This window comes from Podarcis tiliguerta (assembly GCF_965153285.1).
Source record: "Podarcis tiliguerta genome assembly, chromosome: 7".
NCBI lineage: Eukaryota > Metazoa > Chordata > Lepidosauria > Squamata > Lacertidae > Podarcis > Podarcis tiliguerta.
The window spans coordinates 70643404-70661893 of record NC_139540.1 but is presented as its reverse complement, the minus strand read 5'-3'; the positions used below and the strand labels follow the sequence as shown (position 1 = coordinate 70661893).

The 18490-nt window shown below is 41.5% G+C and overlaps 1 long non-coding RNA gene across 1 annotated transcript in view; it reads left to right on the top strand.

Moving 5' to 3' along the window:
• LOC310681669 overlaps nucleotides 1-18265 on the top strand; it is a 63731-nt gene extending 45466 nt beyond the window's left edge. The window contains exons 3-7 of the long non-coding RNA XR_014513483.1: nucleotides 1810-2012; nucleotides 4936-5559; nucleotides 7802-7861; nucleotides 9465-9719; nucleotides 18036-18265. This is a non-coding gene — a long non-coding RNA (uncharacterized lncRNA). The remainder of the gene's footprint in view (nucleotides 1-1809; nucleotides 2013-4935; nucleotides 5560-7801; nucleotides 7862-9464; nucleotides 9720-18035) is intronic.
• The last annotated feature ends 225 nt before the right edge of the window (nucleotides 18266-18490 follow it).

Sequence of the window (18490 nt, the reverse complement as noted above, 5' to 3'; positions counted from 1 at the left end):
GGCTGCCGATCCTTTTTTTACCCAGAAGAATGAGGTGTAATCACCGAGACACATCACCGAAGCTGTCAACAAATGTTGGCATTCCTTCCTGGCTGCTGTTCATTGCTTATCAAATAATCACTTCTTGTAATAGGGGAGCAGAGTGTAAACATGCTCTTTGCTAATTTGCCAGTCCTTGAACATCTGATTCTAAGGCAGAATGAACAGGAAATACTCATGAGCTCCGTGACGGCCTAGTTTGGTTCCAATTAAAATTTTAATGAAACTTGAGCAGAACCCAACTGTGACTGGTGGCACAGCTTTTGATTCAGCTGTGCCCTTCTTATGTCACCTCATTTGGCGGGGTTTCTATGATCAGACATCGATACTGGGAGCTGATGAGATCGAGCCACATTAAAACTGAGGAGGGCTTGGAGCAAATTGCTCTACAGAGTTGCTCTTTTAGTTGTTGTTTTTTTGCTGTTGGCAGATTGACAATCCAAATCACCTAGATCTCTATGTAGCTTATTTTATTATAATAATAATAATAATAATAATAATAATAATAATAATAATAATATGGATATCCCAGGAGACTAAGAAGGGAGGAGAATGATTATACTGTACACCAGCCAGTGGAGGCTGCTTGTGGCTATAAGAACAAGACTCCCCCACCCCTAAGAGAGGCTGTGGAAATAAATAACATTTCATGGGGATCCAGGAGTGGATTAGCAAGTGAAAAGACTGTGAGATGAGTCCCATTGCTAGAAACCTGAGCCTGAGCATGTGCTATGAAGTACCCTGGCCTTTAATTCTAAGTGCACAGAAGCTCCCATCCTGTGGCATCATTCTCTAGCTGACTCTGACTGGCGTCTTATCAGTGCACATGAATCCTCACACATATTATTATTATTTATTGGATTTATATACCGCCCTATACCTGGGGGTCTCAGGGCGGTTCACAGAATCAAATCCAGATATAAAACCACAAAATACCGAATAAAAATAAAAACAACAACCCAATACCCCCTCTCACAAAAAACACATTTTAAAAGGGCATAGGATGTAACTCAGATCAACCAAAGGCCTGGTTAAAAAGGAACCTTTTTGCCTGGCACCTAAAGATGTATAATGATGGCACCAGGCAAACTTCCCTGGGGACAGCATTCCACAGACGGGGAGCCACTGCAGAGAAGGACTGTTCTTGTGTTGCTAACCTCTGAACCTCTCAAGGAGGAGGCACACAAAGAAGGGCCTCAGAAGATGATCTCAGGGTCTGGGTAGGCTGATATGGAAAGAGGTGGTCCTTGAGGTATTACGGTTCTGAGCCGTTTAAACCAGCACTTTAAATTGGCCCCGGAAACTATGCATTTTTATGGTAGAGGAGGTACAACAGATGCAAAGGAACTGCAGGGGTTAAAAGGTGAGGAAAACTGAGTATTCTCTATTTCAGTTGTTGTTGTTGTTGTTGTTATACATTGATTTTCTATTATCAGTTTTGGAATATCATCTGGATAAACTGTTATTCAAATGTAATGTTAGTGCAGAGCGTACAAGAGTATTGATAACAGACTAAAATGGGAAAAATCCGATCCACAGAAATCATAGGGGATAAGAAAATGAAACATTGCTGTTTTAGAGGGTAGGGAAGTCTTTGGCCTTGCATCATTTTCTGACCTTGAGGACAGAGTTTATTGTGGACTTATAATGGGGAACCTCCTATTGTTTTCCCTACCTGTTTGCTCCAGTCTTCTAAGTTTCCCCAGGAGAAGCAAACAGATACATTTGAAGCAGAATTACATTGTGTCTCTGTGTGACTCCATTTGCTAGATGCTGAGAACAAGTAGGATCTTTGAGGCCAAGAGTTGACATCCTAACCAGCCGTCCTCCATGGCTCTAATAAAAGTCAATTACTATCTCCGTGACCTTGGACGAGTCAACTCAACTTCATGGATCCTCCTGCTGCTCAGCTGTAAAATGAAGCAAGAGCTTAGAGGGAAACAGATGCTGCGTTTATGCGGCATTTTTCCAGGGTAAATAAATTACAGGATAAAATAATAATTAATTAATAGCTGGCAGTCAGTGCGTGGCAATTAGGCCGTCAGAGCCATTAGCACTGTACCTAAACAAAATTCATTTTCATTAGGGATGCTAATGCATTCAAGAAGCTGTTGACACCCCCATGCACATTCAGACTTGCCTTCACCATTGCCAGAAATTGACTTGCCTGAGGTTGGTAAGATTTGTTCAATTGCCTGCCCAAAATTCTCATCCATGCTTGTCTCTTCTGGGGATAGCATTCTTGGCATTGCTGTAATTGTGAGATGCTGTAATTATGTAATCATAGCACGGTGTGTGTGCTGTTTCTCAACCAACAAGATTTATGTGCTATCGCTGATGTTGTGTGCCTTTATGCAACTTTGAGGCAGAGGGAGACAGCCACGTAAGGCAGAGCCAATTTTGTGTGTCATGAAAGGGCAGCACATGGTTAGATATTTAAGGATGATGATGCCTGCCACCAACAATCATCCTTTTGGAGTTTTCTGTCTCAGGTACCAAAGTAATTTGATCACTCTCCAATACTTTAGATGCTGGGATGCTGTGAGATGCTGCTCCAACTCAGCAAGCAAAAAGTCTGAGGTCTACCAAGCCGATGTTGGGCTATTCCACCTTTTGTTACAGACATGGGATTGTTGCATGTCACATGTCTGTTTACTTTCCAGCACAGATTGCTGGGTCCCGTGAGGAGAACTTCTGCTCTGTGTATTGCTTTTCATTTGAGACTCCAAGAAGACGGCAAGGAGAGACGACATGTTTCTTTGTTCTGATTTATGTAAAATAAATCCATAGTTTTAGTATGTATCCACATAGTATGTATGTATGTATGTATGTATGTATCTTCTGTTGTGCAGTTTATACTGCTATATATAGTGTGCTCAAGTCAGGTAGCTTGAGTCTCTGATTTACATCGAAGCCAGAGGTCGATGAATCTCCGCAGCATGAAGGCTGAGAGGGAGATAATCCAGCTGGGGGCTAGCCAGGTGGCCTTTCAACCCCTGGATGCTGACAGCCCTATGAGGAATGGTTGAAGGAGCTGGGTATGTTTAGCCTGGAGAACAGGAGACTGAGAGAAGATAGGCTAGCCATCTTAATTATCTTATGGGCTGTCACATGGAAGATACAACAAGCTAGTTTTCTCCTGCTCTGGAAACTAGGACTCGAACCAATGGCTTCAAGTTACAATAAAGGAGATTCCAACTAAACATCAGGAAACACTTTCTGACAGTGAGAACTGTTTGATAGTGGAATGGTCTCTCTTGGGAGGTTGTGGACTCTCCATCATTGGAGGTTTTCAAGCAGAGGTTTGATGGACATCTGTCTTGGATGCTTTAGTTGTTATTTATTTTGTGGTCTCCTGTGGCAAAATTGCATAACTAGCGTGAGTTATGTTGTCATCCCTTTATTCCGCTCCATTAATTTCAATGCATAGGAAACACAATGCAAATGGACCAGGAAATGTAATCAATTATATATCATTTGCAAACTGAAAACAACAATGAATACCAGCTGCATCTGCTGGGTTGGTTTCTATTCCAAACATTGAATGAATAAGTGAGCATCATTAACTGCTACTCCTGTTTCCATTTTTTGTCTGAATTCTCCAACATCCCTAATGGCATGTTACCTTACTCACTGTGTAGACACGTGTGATTATATTACACACTAATATAAGGAAGTATTCTACCTTTACACATCCCCAAAGGAAGCTATCTTGTGATGTTGATAGAGAGTAAAAACTGAGTGCTGTGTGGGGAAAGTGCTGTAATTGATGCAGCAAAAGGCCTGAATAATAATAATAATAATATTTTTCTCTAAAGGGGGCACTCTTGTTTCAAAAGTAGTTCTTGGCTCTGGCTTAAAAAAAATGATATTAAGAATAAAACATGGCAAATATTCCAAATATACAAATCAATATTCCCAAGCATGCTTAGTTACTGTTTGGAAGGTGTTAAGGTTTATTTTTATAGACAACCCTGACTTTATTTTCCTCCATCCTTGCTCTCAGTTTACCTCCCACAGACCATGCAGTCCTGCTAGGAACGTGAGGCTGGCTGGAGCATAAATGCTAACTGTATCATGAGTCTCTACAAGGGGAAATGTTACATGACCATTGAACACCAACAGAGAGCGATTGCGATTGATTGCCATGATGTAAAGCCTGCCTCAATGGACTTAAACCATGTGATCCGACTAACTAGATTTACACCCCATTGTTTTGTCTGGGGAGTCTGCTGATACCAAGTATTTCTTTGCTTTGGCAGAGAGGCTGATTTCCATCAACCTTTTGAAAGAGGATGATGGATGGAAATGCATTTTTCGTAAGCTCCTGAAGTACAGCGATAATAAATCAGCAAAACATGCATTAAAAGAACTTTCCCCTGATTCTGAATCAATTTCTTGCTTCGAAACCTCTGTAATCTACCCTTATTTATGTTTGTTCTTTCATTAATGCTCCTATATTCTTTGCTCAGGGACGGTGTGATTGGGAGTTTCTTGAAACACAGGCATTCCCCAGCTCTCTCATGTTGTTTTTTTAAAGAAAATGGTAATTATTTTAAATCAAATTATACACATTGATATATACCCATCAATAACAAAACTGCATTTCCAAGCATTATTTCCATCCTGTACACCCAATTAATTGTAAATATTATTCCGTCTTCATAGAACAAACAAACATAACAATCCTCTTCAAATGAAAAGCAACTGGAGAGTTAAACTTTGGTGTCTTTTCATGCATACCTATTTCCACTGGTTATCTCAGGTTAATTGTAATATTATCTTAAATTGAGGGCACCCTCTGAACAACCTTTTTTTTGTTTTTTGGCTGAAGAGTGAGATAAAAAGTTTAATAATAATAATAATAATAATAATAATATCATCTGTCCCATACAGTGCTCCTGCTCTACGATACAGTCAATACCTGTTTTCTAGAGATGACTTCCAGAAGAAGAGCACCTCTGTATCCCATTCCTTGAAGAAACTTAAAGCAGCAAACAAAAGATATAGATACAGATAAAATGATTCTAAGATCCATCCAGGGAGCTTCATGGCTGAGCAGGGAGCTAAGCACCCACTACTTCAAGCTCAACACTTTCTCTGCTATGTCAACTTGCTTTGATCAAAAGTGGGAAAGAGAAGTTTCTCCAGTAGTGTTTGCTTAGCCAAGTCACTTGTAGAACTAGAACAATTGTTTTAATGAGGGATTTCAGCATTAATTCCATTGGGCTCCTTTAGAAACTATCCAAGAGACTGCATCATTTTGTGCATTATTGTCAGCCCTATGTTCTGTCTCTCTTGTATTTTGTAACTCAAAGTAGTGTTCGTGTGGTTCCTACGTAGATAGTCTCCCATCCAGACACTGACCAGGCCTGCTACAAAAGCTGAGGCTGCTGAACTGACTCTTCAATAAAACAATGAACAGGGTGCTGATACAATGACAACCGCAATCGACACAAGATAATATCACCAAGGCAACTATCTGCAAACAAACAATAAATGTCCATAAAAATGGCAAAAGTAGTTTCTTTCCCAAATAGGTTTTATCTTAAACCATTGCAAACACAGAAAACAAAGAATCCACTTGTGATATACCAGGGGTTCAGTGTTCTGGTGGTGTTCTTATATTCCAACCTTTTGTCGCTAAACAACTTAGTCTTCGAGCTTTATAGTAAATAATATTAAAGAGAAGACAGTATGTAAATGACTTAAAGTATGGGTATATCTGTCCCTATCTGCATTTTTCCATCGGGAGGAGTGTAGAAAGTGGATGATGTTATTAAGTTTGTTAAACCTCCTTGCTCTTTGACTGGGGTTGTTGCTACAGCATTGATACAATTTTTTTGTGTATCTTTATTTTTAAATATTAGCATGATTTATATGGAAATTGTTCCATTTTGTTGTGTACTTTTTGATGTGTTTTATTTATTTTTATGACTATTTTGGCTATGTTTACAGTTATGAAGCTATTTTCATGTTGTAAGACACCTTGAATATGGTGTTAATGGAAACGTAGTGTACAAATGAAGTGATGCTGCTGCTGCTGCTGCTGCTGATGATGATGATGTTGATGCTTAGCTTCAGGAAGTTGATGGTTTCATGTCCATTCACACCATAGCCTGTATGGAGAAGCTCTTTCTTCACCAAATCATGTAGTTACCTGTCTATGAGCCTTCCTCCACCCACCTCCTTCCTTCCACTCCAGAAGAAGGGTAGGGGAAAAGGTCGATTGGGTTCTGCTGGTGACTCTTGAGATGGTTTGCAGTAGATCTGCAACCGTAATTGTTGAACAAAAGAAGAGTTTGGATTTGATATCCCGCCTTTCACTCCCTTTAAGGAGTCTCAAAGCGTCTAACATTCTCCTTTCCCTTCCTCCCCCACAACAAACACTCTGTGAGGTGAGTGGGGCTGAGAGACTTCACAGAAGTGTGACTGGCCCAAGGTCACCCAGCAGCTACATGTGGAGGAGCGGAGACGCGAACCCGGTTACCCAGATTACGTGACTACCGCTCTTAACCACTACACCACACTGGCTCTCAAAAGCCATAAAACAGCTACCCACTACCTCCCAAAGTTGGCTGCTAGTCCTGAAAACAAACTTCTGAGCTGAGCATGTGTTCAGAGGCATTCCAGACCCTCCAAGTGTCCTTATTTTCCAGGGACAGTCCCAGATTTACAGAAGCCTTCCTGGCTTCTGATTTGATACTGGAATGTCCTCCTTTTCCTTGGGACACCCCCATTTTCATTGGAAAAAACGTTGGAGGGTATGGCATCCTGATTCATCATTCTAAATATACAGAATATCTCCTCTGACGCCATTTTCCATTTGTCTCTGGTTGGTGAATCTTGACATCCCAGTGAAAACTAAGTTTCAATCTGTCCATTTAGAGCTCTAGAATAAGGATGGATTGGGGAAAGGGAGGAAGGCCAATCCCGACCAGGCAACCGGGTGAATAACAGAGCTCCCCCTTTTCATCCACTGTATAGTGTTTTAGGGGATGCATCTTGCCATACATGAAGTTACCTGGAGTCTTATAGGCATTCTTCCTCACCCCTTAACCTTCTGGGAAACTGGGGAACCTAATGGAAAGTTTTGGTGGGTGGGTGGGTGGGTTTATATGAATGCATAGGCCTCCATTTTGATCTGACCATTATTTGCGATAAATGTTTTGCCCACTACCTAACCCTAACAAATATTCTGTTAAGAAGGCACCTCTCCCTGTTTCTCTCTCTCTCTCCCCGCCCCCTCCAGCTTTGCTTCCTATTTGTCAGTATCTTAAATGTCTGCTGTTTCAATTAAAAGTATTCCTTTCGATGCCACGGATCAATTCTTTCTAGCTGCCGCAGCTCACTTGCATTAACGATAAGGGAAATATGGCTTAAGTGGTCATCGGACAAAAGCTTGCTGGAATCACAGGGCTCAAGTGTAGGATTAGTTCCCTCAAAGCAGCTTAATCGTTTGTCTGTAATTGTAAAATGCACTTGGACAAAAACCTTGCATCCACTTTTGCACTTGTCGGCTGCTAATTCTAATGGAGCTGTTTAAAAAACACTCAGGAGTTACAAAGGGTGCAATCAGCCAATGCAACCGCCGCCTCCCCGCTTTGTTTCAGCGGGGCTTTTGTAAGGGCAAAGCTTAGCCGAATGTGCTTCAAACAGCATATGTCAGCAGTTGGCTGCAGTTCTGTAGAATCTTACACTTATAAATATATGTTCCTGGTGGATAAGGTTGTGTACTCAGCTTGGCCTCTTGTAACAGCAGAAATAATCCATTGTTGCTTGTTTGGGTGCCGGGAGACCTCTTGCCAAACTGAGAAGACAGGTGAGTCAGTTGCAATTATGCTTGTAGGGATGTTGTCTATCTAAACTTTCTATGTTAGCATTGGTGAAGACTTGATATTTTCATCCCCCAAAAGTTTTTGATTTGCGTTTCCATTGAAATGAGGCTGTATTTTAATATTTTAATGTTGTATTTTAATCTTGTTTTTAAGTTGTATTTCAATCAATTTGTTTTTATATCGGGTGTTAGCTGCCCTGGGCTCAGTCTTGGCTGGGGAGGGTGGGGTATAAATAAACTATTATTATTATTATTATTATTATTATTAGTCATGGAAAGCTGAGAGAAGGCCGGTAAAGGGACAAAGATCTGCTGCCAGATGGAGTATTCTGCTGAATGCTGGGTGCTGGTAAACTCAGGTGAGGAGAGTCCTACTCAAGGTCCTACTTGCAGCTTTCCCATGGTAATCTAGTGGGCTACTGTAAGAAAACCAGACCCTCCAAGTCTCCTTATTTTCCAGGGATAGTCTTGAATTTATAGAAGCCATTCCAGTTTCTGATTTGATCCTGCAATGTCCCACTTTTCCTTAGGGTGTCCCCATTTTCATTAGAGAAATGTTGGAGGGAATAATAATAATAATAATAATAATAATCTCTTACTTATACCTCACCCATCTGGCCAGGCCTCCCCAACGACTCTGGGTGGCTTCCAACAGAATATTAAAAACACAAAAAGCATCAAATATAAAAAAACTTCCCTGAACAGGGCTGCCTTCAGATGTTTTCTAAAAGTCAGGCAGTTGTTTATTTCCTTGACATCTGTTTGGAGGGTGTTCCACAAGGTGGTTGCCACTACCGAGAAGGCCCTCTGCCTGGTTCCCTGTAACCTCACTTCTCACAGTGGGGGAACTGCCAGAAGGCCCTCGGAGCTGCACCTCAGTGTCTGGGCAGAACGATGTGGGTTGAGACGCTCCTTCAGGTATACTGGGGTGAGGCCATTTGGGCTTTAAAGGTCAGTACCAACACTTTGAACAAATTAATTTTACTGTTATAAATATTATTATTTTTACAGTGTGCTGATCCCCAGTCTTTTAAGATTAGGTGCCCCATGTTCTACCACTCTTCAGAAACCCCAGTCCTTTTAAAATTATTTTTTATTTTTTTAGCCTATTGGTTTCATCTGTTTTCAGTTCAAAGGTGAACTTGATGTCTGTGGGGAATTTCCGAAAGGCAGCTCTTTTGTGTTTTTGTTTTTTTTTTTAAATGCTTTTTGTTAGATCACAAGTAGTCACCCTGACCAACCCAAATACCTACCAACACATCAGGATTAGAGAGTACTCTGGACACTCAGTGAAAGTCATCTGCTGTAACAGTGGAGTCAAGACCACAGTAGAAGCAAGCAATTTTATCCTCAAAATGTTTCACGAATGAATGACAGTGGGCAGCCATCAGTTTTGCCAACTCCTTTGGGCCAGATTGTAAAAGGACCCACACTACCTGGAAAAGTTCTGTCAGATGGTGCAATAAGGATGCAATGGACGCAGCAAAGCAAGCCTTCTTTGCTGCCTCCACTGCCACTAGGTAGGCTTGATGATGAGCCATCATCAGATTTCAATTTTATTCATTAGAGTTCCTCCACTCATGTTCAGACATCTCCCAGCTTGTTTCCTCCCATGAATTGAGAGAGGGTGCTCAAGAGCAATCATGCCAATGGCCCAAGCCATCAAGATATTCCATAAGTTGGCCAAGGCTTCAACAGGTACTCATGCAATATCTACCAAAAAATCCCTGAGGGCTGTCTGGAAACCAATTGAATCCATCTGCCTCCAATGGCAGATCATCTTCAGAGGTCCCCCATTGAGCACAGGTCTTCAGCTGAGCTGGAGTTGGGGACTTAACACCAGGTAAGCCTGGGAATCAGCTAGCTGAGCCAGAGACATGCTGCATCCTATGTGGATGCTTTCCCTTTAAATTTTAATTTCGTATCATTGCTTTGGTTACCCAACATAACTTCTTTCCTTTTCTTACACAGACTGTGTAAGAATGACTCAGAAATATAGTAGCACTTAATTTGAGAATCATTTCAGGGGTGGGGGATATTTGAACCATAGAAGTTACAATTGAACATACCTTGATGAATTTGTAAATCAATGAGCATAGAAAGATTAAATTAATCCTAATATGGCAGGTGGGGAAAATCAATGATTATGTTATTAACCGAAATTAAAGTTCTGCTTAATTACTAGAAGGAAACGTGGTACTATAGGCAGATCAATTAATTAATTCTGTGTTTAAAAATCTATAGTATGGGAACATGCTGACCCGTCAAAACATTACTATAATGTTCACTTATCAAATAGCTATGACTCTTTCAAGAGAGACAGAACAGAAAGAGCGTAGTCTGTGAAAGAGAACCTAGTAAACCTGATTTTAAAGGAGTTTGGCAGACTAGGATAGAACCAGAGTTAAATTTGGTAAGCTCTCTCTCTCTCTCTCTCTCTCTCTCTCTCTCTCTCACACACACACACACACACACACACACAGATATCCAAATGTGATGTGAACATGACAGTTTATGGATAGGGTCAGGGATGATTTAGGTTTCACTGGCTTTTCAGATCTGTGCCAGAATCTGTCCCCCAGTTTCACAGAGGTTTTCACCCCTGAGAAAAAAGCTTCAATTTTTGTGCCTCATTCTCAGGACACTAGAATTTCTTTAGAATTTAAGTGGGTGTGGAGCTTGAGCTTACTTTAGTACTTGAAAGTAGGGATGGAAGAGAAACTGGAATCAGTTTTTAAACTACTTTTTAAACTATTTGTGATAAAAAAATATGTCTTACACAAATAGTTGAAGACAAATCATTTTACTTGTCAGGTTGGTAACAGTTGAGCAACAAGTATTATTTTCAAACTCCTTCTGACAGTGTCTGCATGAAGTTCCCAAACATCTCACCTTTGCAGTCAAGATAGAACTAACAGAATAACCAATCAACTGCCAATTCCCAACTGTCAACTACCATTTGCCAATTGCCACCTCCTTCCCCCAATACCATTTATTCTTGTGAAATTACATTACAAATACTAACACATTTCACTAGCCAAGTAATGTGTACAAACAATCAAGGCTAAAATATTTGTTAAAATGCATACATTGGTGAAAAGAACATACAAAATTGTGTTATAATGCATTATAAAATGCATTACTTTGTTAAAATGTGCATATTAGGGGGAAACTGCACACAAACATGTATATTTGGAGAAATACATTGATAAATTTTCATGAGCACTTAAAAAAAAAAAAAGTCCAGAAACTGATGTAGAAATGTGGAGTAAGGACTTTAAGACTGGAAAAATGCAAAACTTAGAAAAAACAAAATGGACAGATCTGATTATCCATATCGTGAGGTGGCTGAGGGTAGTGTGTGTGAATTTTTCTTTCCAGTATATTTTTCAGCACTCTGGACAGTTACAAATACCCTTCAGCCACCTCAAAAGTGAAAGCTCTATACCTCACAGCTGAGAATTTCACTGATTTTCTCTCTCTCTCCTTTGAAAATTTCCAAAACCAACATTTTTCTCATTAATTGACAGGGAAGGGGGGGGGGGATTGGAGAAATGTTCAGCCCGGAACTATTTGAGATCCCAGTACTGACTATGTGAGAGAACGTTATTAATAGATCAGTGCAATACTGGTTAGTTGACAGCATTGCTTGTGGCACCTGCCACTTATAGCTAGCTCTATTTTTTTCCCTAAGCACCCTGTAATTCCTTCCTAAATCAAAAGACAGTCTCTTTGTCTGTGGAGAAAAGTCTTGGGTCAAAAGAGGATCTCTTTAGACACAAAGCCCTCTTCAGGTGTCCCCACTTTTCTACAGAACATGAATATGTAGTGTGGCAGCCTTTGCCTCTGCCAAGTGTGTATTCTTTGGTGCATAGAACCATTGCTGGTCAACCTGTAACCCTTGAAAGGAAAATTCCTTATCTTGTGCAGAAGCAGTGCCTGCTGTCATGATACCACCTCCCTCTGTATGTGTGTTCATTCAATGTAGAAGAGAGCCCAAGCATCCCTATAAAGAGTTAAGATAAATGGGGGTCTTCAATTAGACATTGATAGCCATATCCTCAATGGATTTGTCTAAACCAATTTTTTTATCAGCCAGATCTCTTATTTCTCTGCTACCTGTTGCTAACAGTATTGTTGTTCTTGCATTGTTGTTGGGGGGAGTTGCCAATCTTTGTCAGCATATATTAATAATATGTTTGATGATTGCCAACTCCCTGGGGCCCTGGGTGCCTGAGCACCCACAACATTTCCCATGAAGGGTTCAGGCACCCACAAATTTCAGTGCCAGGGCCATGCATGTTGCATGGCACCCACAACCCCAGGCACCCACAATCGCAAGGCCAAGTTGGCACTCCTGATGATTACTCTACTCCAGTTTTGAGGCTGTCCACTCCCCTGTGCCCAGGTTGCACAATTTAGCTTAAAATGCACACAGAAACCAAACACACTTTAAAGTAGTCTGTCATTTGAAGAGTTACCCACTGTCATTTGTAATACATCAAGAGCAGGTAAACCTTTGTGTAATCCATTTAAAGGTCTCCACCAGCTAAATTGTGTTGACTTGCTGGGTCATTACCTACCAAATCTTAATCTCCATTATAGTGACTGCTTTCAAAGCTGTTTATCCTCTTATAATGGCTCCGTCATTTTCATTAATCAATGAGCTCACTTAAACATGCATCCAGTCCTTAACTGCTCAACAGATGTGAGTGTTATTCAAGGTCCACTTAGCCCAGACTGGAAAATTTAAAAAGAGGAGGAATTGAGATGTTACATCTTTGGATGGATAGCTCATGGTTCACACTGTAAGTTTGTGAGGGTGCTTGAGTGATCATCTTAGCTACATCGACTGTTGAGGAAGATAAAAATAACAGGGCACCATCCAGCCACCACTAGACAACGCAAATCCCTACAGATTTTACTAGAAGTGCTTTAATAAAAATATTAAGTTTTTAAATTGAAATCAATGGGACTTTTATAAATTAAAGCCATTGACAGCATGTGAAGATCACACAGGCTAAAGTAAATTCCGTTGTCCTGCTGTTAAAAGCACGATGGCAGATTAATGCATTTTTGTTGTTGTTGTTGTTCCTAGTAATTTTCAGTCTTACTAGGAGCAGGTTCATAGAGTGGTGTCCTTGTCCCTTTTCTTTCCTAGCTTCTTTGCAAGGGAAAGTTGATGTTACCTGGTCACTGTGTTGAGGGAGGGGTCTGTTCACTGTGGCCACTGTGCTGAGGGAGGGGGCATTAAAAAAATCCTAATCAAGTCTATCCAACACTGGCTTGGCCTGCACTTATTTTTGCACAGATCTTCTGCAGAAAAGGCCCCTTGTTCATCTACTTTTTGTGGTTTTGTTGCTGTTGTTTCTAGGGAAATGGCAGCAGGAGACTCTAATAAGGCAATTACCTACTGTTGGTTTTTGGAAAATATTGACTACAATTCCTCCTGAGTTGAAAATGTTCCTTCCCACTCCGTTCCCTTCAGATTCATGCATGTCATTAGACATCCTGTTATCACCTGGATGCTTTTATTAACATTATCTTTATGTTCACCTGATGGCATCCTGAGTTATGTAGCAATTAGATGCAGGCAGCCATCAAGTACTCTTATAAAAGAGCCACTCTTTTGCATCTAGATGAGCCAACATTTTGCTCCTTTAGCACAGGGGGTGCTAATGTGGGGGCTATGGGTGCCACTGTGCCCACTAGTACCTTTTTTGTTGCCTGAGGAAAGTCTCAGTAAATACCTCCTAAAATATCCAATTGGTCAGCCTCTCCTATATTGGACACAGTCCTTGAATCATGCCCATGTCTCATTTATTCCCTTGAAGAAAGCTGACCTCAATGGGCAGCAGAGGGCTTTTTTTTTCCCAGCCAGAACTCACAGGAACTTACTTTCGGCACCTCTCGGGTTGGCGCCACTGCTATTATAAGAGAACAAGGGTGCGTTCCTGGTGAGTTCTGGTACCTCTTGTTTCTAGAAAAATAGCACTGCTACTGAGTTCCAGGAGAAAAAGCCCTAGTCCAGGGGTCCCCAACCTGCAGCCCATGGGCCGGAAGCAGCCCACGGAAGCCGTTTAACCAGCCCACAAGCCACCCCCGAACCAAGCAGCCCGCTTGGCGAGTCCCTCCATGCTGAGCTAAACCGGTGCAGTGCGGCACGGGGGCTCTCTTCCGTAGCTCCGGAAATAGCTTCTGTGCATGCCCAGATGCCGGAAATCGTGTCTGCACAGTCCGTGGTGCCACAAATTGCTTTTGCGCATGCCCAGACACCAAAAATTGCTTCTGCGCAGGCACAATTTCCGGTGTCTGGGCATGCGCAGAAGCGATTTCTGGTGCCGCAGACATGCACAGACACAATTTCCAGCGTCGCGCTGCACTGGCCCAGCTCACGGAGGATCTCTGTGGGAGTGATCCGGCCCATGCCTGGTAAGCCTTGCCGACCCCTGCCTTAGTATGTCTCAGGGGAAATCCACTAATTTCCTGGTGGCTTTTGAGGGGAAATATGCATTTTGTGAGGGACGCGGGTGGTGCTGTGGGTTAAACCACAGAGCCTAGGACTTGCCAATCAGGAGGTCGGTGGTTCAAATCCCCATGACGGGGTGAGCTCCCGTTGCTCGGTCCCTACTCCTGCCAGCCTAGCAGTTCGAAAGCACAAAGCACAAGTAGATAAATAGGGACCACTCTGGCGGGAAAGTAAACGGAGTTTCCGTGCGATGCTCTGGTTTGCCAGAAGCGGCTTAGTCATGCTGGCCACATGACCCAGAAGCTGTCTGTGGACAAACACTGGCTCCCTCGGCCTATAGAGCCCCAGAGTCGGTCACGACTGGACCTAATAGTCAGGGGTCCCTTTACCTTTACCTTTTATGCATTTTGTAAGGACAAATTTTCCAATGTAATAGTAGTAGTAGTAGTAGTAGTAGTAATAATAATAATAATAATAATAATAATAATAATAATAATTTATTATTTATACCCCACCCATCTGGCTGGGTTTCCCCAGCCACTCTGGGTGGCTTCCAACAGAACATTAAAATACAACAATCTATTAAACTTTGAAAGCTTCCCTAAACAGGTCTGCCTTCAGATGTCTTCTAAAATGTACATTTTCCAGTTTTTCTTCATGTGCTTGTGATGAGTGTATCAGAGAGGAGTGATGTCTGATCTTCCTTGCCCCTATTGTACTTATAGGAGAGCTACCACTACAGCTGTCACTCCTTATCTCATGAGTGCTAAGGGGCTTGGTTATTGGCTGGTTTTAGGGGAAGAGCTTGCCCATCTCCACCTTAAACTTACCTGTGCCATCAATTTCATATTAATGCAGGTGTGGCAGTATTTCAATGACAGTTCATGTACAAACCCAAGATCAGCAAAACTGCTACTCACTTTTGAATTTGACTTATTAAAATCAGAGGGCCCTCTAAATTCATTTGGGTTTTGGATCAAACAGTTTTGCTAAGAATACATACTGAAGAACTGTCCTGGTTCTATATTTCATTTTAGACAAAACGAAGTCTTAACAACTGCAGAAGTTTTCCTTTAATCGTTTTTCCAGGGTCAGCAGAAAAGGGATTTTTGAACAATAGAATTTGCTCATTTCATGTTGTTTCTTACAAAGCAATCTCAAGTAAGATTTCTAAATGGACCAACTTTTCATTGTTTCACAGCAATTACTTGTCCTCCTCGCAAAATGAATCACAGCCAACTCTGTATTGTAAGGAGCTTTCTATTAATCAGTTCAGCACTTGCTACACCAATATCTCTGGCTCTGCTGAAGGCATCAAGAGAGTTGTTTGTTTTAAATTACTATATCATTTCATTTGTGGCTTCTTCTGTACTAACCCTAGTGCTAGCTAGATATTCCTTACATATGTTTATCTGCCCAAACATACATACAGAGTATGTATTGTAACTTAACTTTGAAAGTCTTACAAATATTTCACCGGAATAGGATTCAACAACCAGTGGCGTAGCGTGGGGGGTGCAGGGGGGCCCGGCCGCACCGGGCGCAACATCTGGGGGTTAGGGTTAGGAGGCGCAAATCCACAGGTTAGGGGACGCAAATCCACAGGTTAGGGGGCGCAAATTACTTGCCTTGCCCCGGGTGCTGACAACCCACGCTACGCCACTGTCAACAACTCAAGGAAGGAGTTAATTATTCTAGTGCCAAATGATGTTACACTTCTTGACGCAAATAAAAGCACTGCTAATCTTACATTGTGGCCCCACATGCATTTGCTCAGAAGAAAATCCCACTGTGTTCAATGAGTTTTTTCACAGGTTTGCAGGATTTCCATGTCAATTTTAACTTTGCCAGTGAACACGGTCTAAAACTGTGACTTGCTTTAAAGTACACACACACAAACACACACACAAACACACACACTGCATACAATGACCCGCAAATTTGCCTAAAACTGAGCTATAAATGTGAGTGTTACCTTGATATTGTGTGGAGGAAGCCATACTGTAGCAAAGGCTGCCAAGATACAACCCTCGCTACATCCTGTGATGGATGTGGTGAGCTTTCTTTGAAAACTCTGAGTCTCTATTAAGCCAAGATGTCCACCAGGGACATGGCATTTATTGCTGCAGTTTAGCACTGATGATGTTTGTTGTGAACCAATAATACACTTCTATCACTGTCTCCTTAAACATTGGCTGACCATAATTTATGGGTAGCAAGTGAACAATTCATCCTTAGGCTTAAGGATTTGATACGTGACTGTTAAATGTTTCTTAGCAACCTCTACAGAACATTTTCATGGTCTTAAATCATGGTCGTTGCTAAGCCTTCATTAAAAGGCTCTACAGCATGAACCTTCCTTTCAATCAATACATCACTATCTACAACTGGTCATACAGAGAGGGGATTGAGTTATTTATAGCTTTGGGGATTCTCTCTATCCCCCTCCCCCAAGTTCTTTACAGCCTAGCATAGAAAGCAATGAATATTTGAAGTCAGAACTGTATATTTTGTAACATAGTTCAGACTGGACAGATTTTTTTGTAAAAAACCATGATTGACTCAAGGCACAATTTAGAGGGGATGCATGCTACACCTAAATCCTAGTCCTGGTGCTTGGCACACATTATTTATGTATTTAAATTATTGGTGCTAACAAAAACAGAGTCACAATAAAATAAAATATTAATTAATTAAAAATGAAACAAAAATGAGCATTTTTAAAACCAGAGGAGATGGCATGAACGTGGTAAAGGTAAAGGTAAGGGGACCCGATCCTGTCTCCTGGGTCAGTTTCAGAGAATAGCATTGGGTTTCTGTGGTCTTTCAGCCACCTGGCAGTTATGCTATGGGGTGCCAGTGCCACTGCAACAACCTTACCCCAACCTGGTGCTCTCCAGATGTTTTAGACTAGTGGTTCCCAACCTTTATTTGGCCATGCCCCACCTAAAAAGGTAAAGGGACCCCTGACCATTAGGTCCAGTCATGATTGACTCTGGGGTTGCGGCACTCATCTTGCTTTATTGGCCAAGGGAGCCAGCGTACAGCTTCCGGGTCATGTGGCCAGCATGACTAAGCTGCTTCTGGCGAACCAGAGTAGCGCACAGAAACACCATTTACCTTCCCGCCAGAGCGGTACCTATTTATCTACTTGCCCTTTGACGTGCTTTCGAATTGCTAGGTTGGCAGGAGCAGGGACTGAGCAACAGGAGCTCACCCCATTGCCATATCCCAGGATGCTTCAGGAGTGGGGCATGACACTGGCAAGGTCAGGGTTTTTAAGTATAATTGTTTCATTGACACTGAAATGGAGAATGCCTTTATCTGTATTGCTAACACTGGGGATTCTCCATGGCAGGATACTGAGAGCTCTCTGAGCTTTAACTAGTTGATAATTAACTGTGATGTTCTCTGCTCTTATACTGAGTCGAAACAAAATTAAAGAAAACAAAATTGTGCATGCATCTGGAGAAGTGTGCATGCACACAAAAGCTCATACCAATAACAAACTTAGTTGGTCTCTAAGGTGGTACTGGAAGGATTAATATTATTATTATTTTTACTATGGCAGACCAACACGGCTACCACTTGTAACTTATACTGAGTGTTTAACTTTAGATCATGTGATGAAGGTATTCAATTGTAAATTCACTGTAGTGAAGGATGGTGGCTGTTTTCTTTGTTCCCCAGGCACTGTGGGAGAAGGATGTGAAAATGACTCCTTCAAGGAGCTCAACAGCTTTGGGCTGGAATACAGGCTAATGCAGAGCAAGAGATCTGTTTGCCAGATTATAAGTTATTTTATTTCTAAGAAGATGGGCCTACTTCTTGGACAACCATGTCTTCTGGAATTATTTGGATGGATCCCTTTTTTTTGTACCTTTTTTGAAGCAGTTCTGGATAGTAAAACTTTGAATCAATACTTATGAATCTGGACAATGTTTTATTCCAAAAGGAGTCAGTTGTTGTGCATCCAATTGCTTCAAGCTGCAAATATTAATATCTGCATTAAGGGTGGGAGCACTGGCATATGCAATGTAGCATGCTCTGCAATGCACTCAAAGTAATCTGACCTAACTACTAACCTTTTCTTCTCCTTGAACCAAACTAGTATGTGGCAGGGACACCATTGCTGGGAGGCCAAG